Genomic DNA, 6309 nt, shown 5'->3' with positions numbered 1-6309 from the left:
TAGGGTATGAGTATAGATTTAGGAAGAGGTAGTAATTAAACTGAGTCTTGAATGATGCCTAGGCTAAATGTGGAGGATTTGAGCAGGAAACTCTAGAAATGGGCATGGGGCACATAAGCAAAGGCAGAGGTATAGGAAACAGACTGGTATGATTGGAAGTTACCAGCAGAAAGGGGCTATTGATGTGTAAGTATCAGGCAGAGACTGGTGACAATGCAGCTAGAGAAGCTGGAACAGAATCCAGAAACTGAGTCAGGAAAGATCCTGTTTCTCACGCTAACGATCCAGAGTCTATGCCCTGTGACCCTAAAGGGCTTTAACTAGGGAAGCGAAATGGTCAGTTTTGTATCTTCTACAATCTATTTTGGCAGATTTGTGAGGGATAGATAACTTTTGACCAGGACAACCCCGTTGAAAGGGAGACTAGTTAGGAAATATTTCAGTGATGACTAGGTAAATGCTTTAGCTATAGCAGTGCTAATGGGGATTAAGAGAAAGGGACAACTATAACAAGTATTTAGCAGATATAATTGGCTACACTTAGTAGATGCTTGAATGTGGGTAGGATAGTGATTAAGAGAGTCAGGCATAACTCTCAAGTTTATGGTTTTGGTACCTAGTTGCATTATTGGTGACATCAGATGAGCCTATTTTGGATACCACTCAGGAAGCACTTAATACTTTTCAGAGCACCTTTTAATTAGTATGTTTATCTTCTTGTGCCACTAGATCAAAGTCATTGGAGGCAGAACCCAGCATCTAATATGACAATGGTTTTATTATTTTTCTCCTTTTATTTTATTTTATTTTATTTTATTTTATTTTATTTTATTTTATTTTATTTTATTTTATTTTTTGTCTATTTGCCATTTCTAAGGCTGCTTCCGCAGCATATGGAGGGAGGTTCCCAGGCTAGGGGTCTAATTGGTGCTGTAGCTGCCAGCCTATACCAGAGCCACGGCAATGCGGGATCCAAGCTGCATCTGCGACCCACACCACAGCTCACAGCAATGCCGGATCCTTAACCCACTGAGCAAGGCCAGGGATGGAATCCGCAACCTCATGGTTCCTAGTCGGATTTGTTAACCACTGAGTCATGACAGGAACTCCTATTTTTCTCCTTTTAAAAACTTTTTAAAAGGTAAGAAATTGGAGAAACAAGTAACAAACATCACCTCAAAAATATTACCACCTCAAAAATATTACCACCTAAAGGAGTATAGGGGATAAAGCTGGGATTCAGTACATAATGGCACATAATGTGTTGAAACTCTGTAACTCATCATATTATCATGTACTCTTTCTATGTTTTATTTATATAATTAATTTTAATGTTGCCTATAGCAAATCATTACATGGATGGAATATAAACTTCAGCCAGTGTTGTCTTGAGGAATAAGTTGTACATTTGCAACATTTTTTCCTTTTTTTAAAAAATCTCCCTCCCCTTTTACTTACTCCCCCCCTACCACCACCTCCCCTCTGTTTCAATAGGACCATCAATGCTGAAAGAATGGGCTTAAATAAACCTTTAGACTTCATGGTTATTATCATTCCTGTTCCTACAAGCAAAATCCCCCAACACTACAAAATGTAAGAGTTCTTTCTGATCTGGAGTCTGTCTCTCCAGGCTTGTCTCCAGCTACTTTTCAATATGCATCACTTTGCGGCAATACCAACCTGTCGATGACTCAAAATAACCCATGCTGTGTCATGACTTCAGACCTCTGACATAGTCTTCTTTCTGCCAGGAACACACTTACAAGTAAACTCAGTCTAAAGATCACATACAAGTGATGTCATTATAGTATTTGTCTTTCTCATTCTGACTTACTTCACTTAGTATAAGAATCTCTAGTTCTATCCATGTTGCTGCAAATGGCATTATTTTGTTCTTTTTTATGGCTGAATGATATTCCATTGTATGTATGTATCACATCTTTTTTTTGTGTGAGATTTTTATTTTTCCATTACAGTTGATCTACAATGTTCTGTCCGTTTCTGCCGTATGTGCCATATCTTCTTAATCCATTCATCTGTCAAGGTTTATTTGGGTTGTTTCCATATCTTGGGTATTGTGAATAGTGCTGCAATGAACATAGAGGTGCATGTGTCTTTTCTTTTTTTTTTTGTCTTTATAGGGCCGCAGTTGTGGCATATGGAGGTTCCTAGGCTAGGGGTCGAATCAGAGCTATATCTGCTGGCCTGTGCCACAGTCACAGCAACACCAGATCTGAGCTGCTTTGGTGACCTACACCACAGCTCACAGTAACACCAGATCCTTCACCCACTGAGTGAGGCCAGGAATTGAACCAAACCTGTGTCCTCATGGATACTAGCCAGATTCGTTTCTGCTGAGTCATGATGGGAACTCCTGTATTTTTTTGAATGAATGTTTTGTCTGGATATATGCCCAGGAGTGGGATTGCTGGATCATATGGTAGTTCTATATTCAGTTTTCCGAGGAACTGACATACTGTTTTCCATAGTGGTTGTATCAGTTTATATTCCCACCAACAGTAAAGGAGGGTTTCCTTTTCTCCACATCCTCTCCAGCATTTGTTGTGTGTTGACTTGTTAATGACGACCATTCTAACTGGTGTGAAGTGGTGTCTTATTATAGTTTTGATTGGCATTTCTCTAATAATTAGTGATATTGAGCATTTTTTTTTTTTCATGTGCTTGCTGGATATCTGTATGTCTTTGGAGAAATGTCTATTGAGGTCTTCTGCCCATTTTTTGATTGTGTTGTTTGTTTTTTTTTTGTCATTGAGTTATATGAGGTGTTTGTATATTTTGGAGATTAAGCCTTTTTTTGGTTGCAGCATTTGCAATGATTTTCTCCCATTCTGTGGGTTGTCTTTTTGTTTTTAAAAATGGTTTCCTTTGCTCTGCAAAAGATTTTGAGTTTAATTATGTCCCATTGGTTTATTTTTGTCTTTATTGTCATTATTCTAGGAGAAAGATCAGCTGAAGCCTTAACTGAGCAGGACCCTAGGGGGCCTTCCTAGGATACACCTCACCCCATTATCTTCTGTTGTAGGTCCTCTCTGAAGTACCTAGATAAAATATCTGATGCACATTTCCTGAGTTGTTTTACAGATGCTAAACCCCCACCAAATGGAGGAAATCAGCTACTTGATGACCATTAGCATAACTCCCAGACCTACCAGAGCCTGAGGACTGATAATATTAACTCCAGTGACACCACCCTTTTATCTCCCTGTGAACCAATCAGAGAATTGTGCATGAGCTGATCACATACCCTGGGACTCCCCTCCTTCACTTGGCCTTTAAAAACGCTTTGCTGAAACCCATCAGGGAGTTGGAGCTTTTTGAGCCCGAGTTGTCCTAGACTCCTTGCTTAGTGCCCTACAGTAAACTCTGCACTTTCCTTCACCATGACCAGGCTATCAGTAGATTAGCTGTACTGCAGTTGGAGGAGCAATCCCAAGTTTGGTTCTATAACAAGCCTATCATTCCCCATTTTTCCTAAAGAGAGCTGACTATCTTCTGCTTTCTGCTGTGCATATTGCTGTTAAAATTCCAGTCACCCTACACTGTAAATTTTGGTTTACATGTCTTTTGGTGTTCCACCCTAGAAAACAAGCTTTTTGCATTTAGGAACTGAATTTTTAATTTTTTTTTTTTAAATCCCAGCTTCTAATACTGTTTTAGTGCATAATTAAAGTTCAATTTATGATTATTTAATTCAACTGACATTGGAACATTTTCAATGGTTTAATAGCTTAGATGAATAAACCTAATTTAAAGTGTGAGGAATTTAGGAATCCTCCTGAAAGCAATATAATGACTTGATCTTCCAAAAACCTTACTCTTGTCCACATTGTTTGACTAATTTTTTTTTAATATGGAGCGCAGCTTAATTCTATAGATATTATATTAATCTAAAGTAAGAGGAGATGTAACCAAAGAAAGTTTAAAAAAAAAATCTCTTGATGGACTTCATCATTTCATTTGAAGGAAAAGAAAAAACGTGGGTTCCCCCTTGATAATTATCTCAAGAAGGAACAGGCAAAATGCAGCAGATTCCACTTTGGTGCCAAAGTGAGAAGGGTTGAGAGGCATGGATTCAATGATATAAATAATTAAACAGCAATGTTGCTTGCACCCACAGTTTAAGTTGCATTTTCAAAATTTTGCCAACATGTAGATACATTCTATAATTATCTTGGAAGCAGACAAAAAATTCTCAAGTGTTTTTAAAAAACAAACGAAAACCTTTAGTTTCTTTTTAGAATGTGTATAATTTTTCTATAACAGTCCCCAACCTAGGAATCCCTATACAAGTAAAAATGTCTCAAACTGTCATAGCCAGTACCTTTTAAGAGAGATCTGTAGGTCACCAGCGATATTTTTATTACATAACTTTTAATTAATCAAGGACCACTCCTTGAGATCTTAAAGTTTTTTTTTTAAATCATTTTTACAATCCCAGCACAACCTTTGGAGATCATAAGTTTTTCAAAGTCTATGAGTCAGTATCTGTTCTGCAAAGATGTTCATTCTGTACTTTTTTCAGGTTCCACATGTAAGTGATAGTATTTGATGTTGGTGTCTCGTTGTCTGACCAACTTCACTTAGCATGATAATTTTAGGTCCATCCATGTTGCTAAAAATGCTGGTATCCGTTTTTTAATGGCTGAGTAATATTCCATTGCATATACGTACAACATCTTCTTGATCCACTCCTCTGTTGATGGACATTTAGGTTGCTTCCATGTCTTGGCTATTGAAAATAGTGCTGCAATGAATATCAGCATACGTGTGTCTTTGCAAGTCATGGTTTTCTCTGGATAGATGCCCAGGAGTGGGATTGCTGGATCAAATGGTAGTTCTATGTTTAGTTTTCTGAGGTATCTCCATACTGTTTTCCACAGTGGTTGCACCAATTTACAATCCCACCAATGGTGTAATAGAGTTCCTTTTTCTCCACACCCTCTCTACCACTTATTGTTTGTAGACTTTTGGATGATGGCCATTCTGGCTGGTGTAGGGTGGTACATCATCGTGGTTGTGATTTGCATTTCTCTAATAATGAGTGACATTGAACATCTTTTCATGTGTTTTTTGGCCATCTGTATGTCTTCTTTGGAGAACTGTCTGTTTAGATCTTCTGCCCATTTTTCGATGGGTTTTTTTGTTTTTTTGGTATTGAGCTGCAGAAGGTGTTTATAAATTTTGGAGATTAATCCCTTGTCAGCTGATTCATTTGCAAAGATTTTCTCCCATTCTGTGGGTTGTCTTTTCGTTTTGTTTAGGGTTTCCTTTGCTGTGCAGAAACTCTGAAGTTTGATTAGGTCCCATTTGTTTATTTTTGTTTTTACTGTCATTACTCTAAGAGGCGGGTCTGAGAAGATGTTGCTGTCATTTATGTCAGAGAGTGTTTGGCCTATGTCTTCCTCTAAGAGTTTTACAGTGTCTGGTCTTATATCTAGGTATTTAATCCATTTTGAGTTTATTTTTGTGTATGGTGTTAAGGAGTGTTCTAATTTCATTCTTTTCCATGTGGCTGTCCAATTTTCCCAGCACTGCTTATTGAACAAGCTGTCTTTTCTCCACTGTATATTCTTGCCTCCTTTGTCATAGATTAGTTGGCTGTAGGTGCGTGAGTTTAATTCTGGGCTTTCTATCCTGTCCACTGATCTATATTTCTGTCTTTGTGCCAGCACCATACAGTTTTGAAGATTGTTGCTTTGTAGTATGGTCTGAAGTCCGGGAGCCTGATTCTTCCAGCTCCATTTCCTTTTTCAGGATGTCTTTGGCTATTCTGGGTCTTTTGTGCTTCCAAACAAACTTTAAAATATTTTGTTCAAGTTCTGTGAAAAATGTCCTTGTTAATTTGTTAGGGATTGCATTGAATCTGTAGATTGCCTTAGGTAGTATAGTCATTTTGAAAGTATTAGCTCTTCCAATCCAAGAGCATGGTATGTCTTTCCATCTATTTGTGTCATCTTTGATTTCTTTCATCAGTGTCTTATAGTTTTCAGAGTACAGGTTTTTTGTCTCTTTAGGTAGGTTTACTTCTGGGTATTTTATTCTTTTAGATGTGATGGTAAACGGGATTGCTTCCCTAATTTCTCTTTCTGATCTTTCATTGTTAGTACCATTGATTTCTGTGTATTAATTTTGTATCCTGCGACTTTGCCAAGCTCATGGATGAGCTCTAACAGTTTTCTGGTAGAGTCTATAGTATCATGTCATCTGCAAGTAGTGATAGTTTTACTTCTTGTGGGATGGAAATCCTATAAAATTGGATTGTGATGATCATTGTACAACTACAAATGT

Source organism: Sus scrofa, chromosome 7 (assembly GCF_054392235.1).
Source record: "Sus scrofa isolate SSC_HxYL_T2T_F1_AM1 chromosome 7, Sscrofa_HxYL_maternal_Yorkshire_Landrace_v2.0, whole genome shotgun sequence".
Taxonomy (NCBI): domain Eukaryota; kingdom Metazoa; phylum Chordata; class Mammalia; order Artiodactyla; family Suidae; genus Sus; species Sus scrofa.
This window is presented reverse-complemented; position numbering follows the sequence as displayed.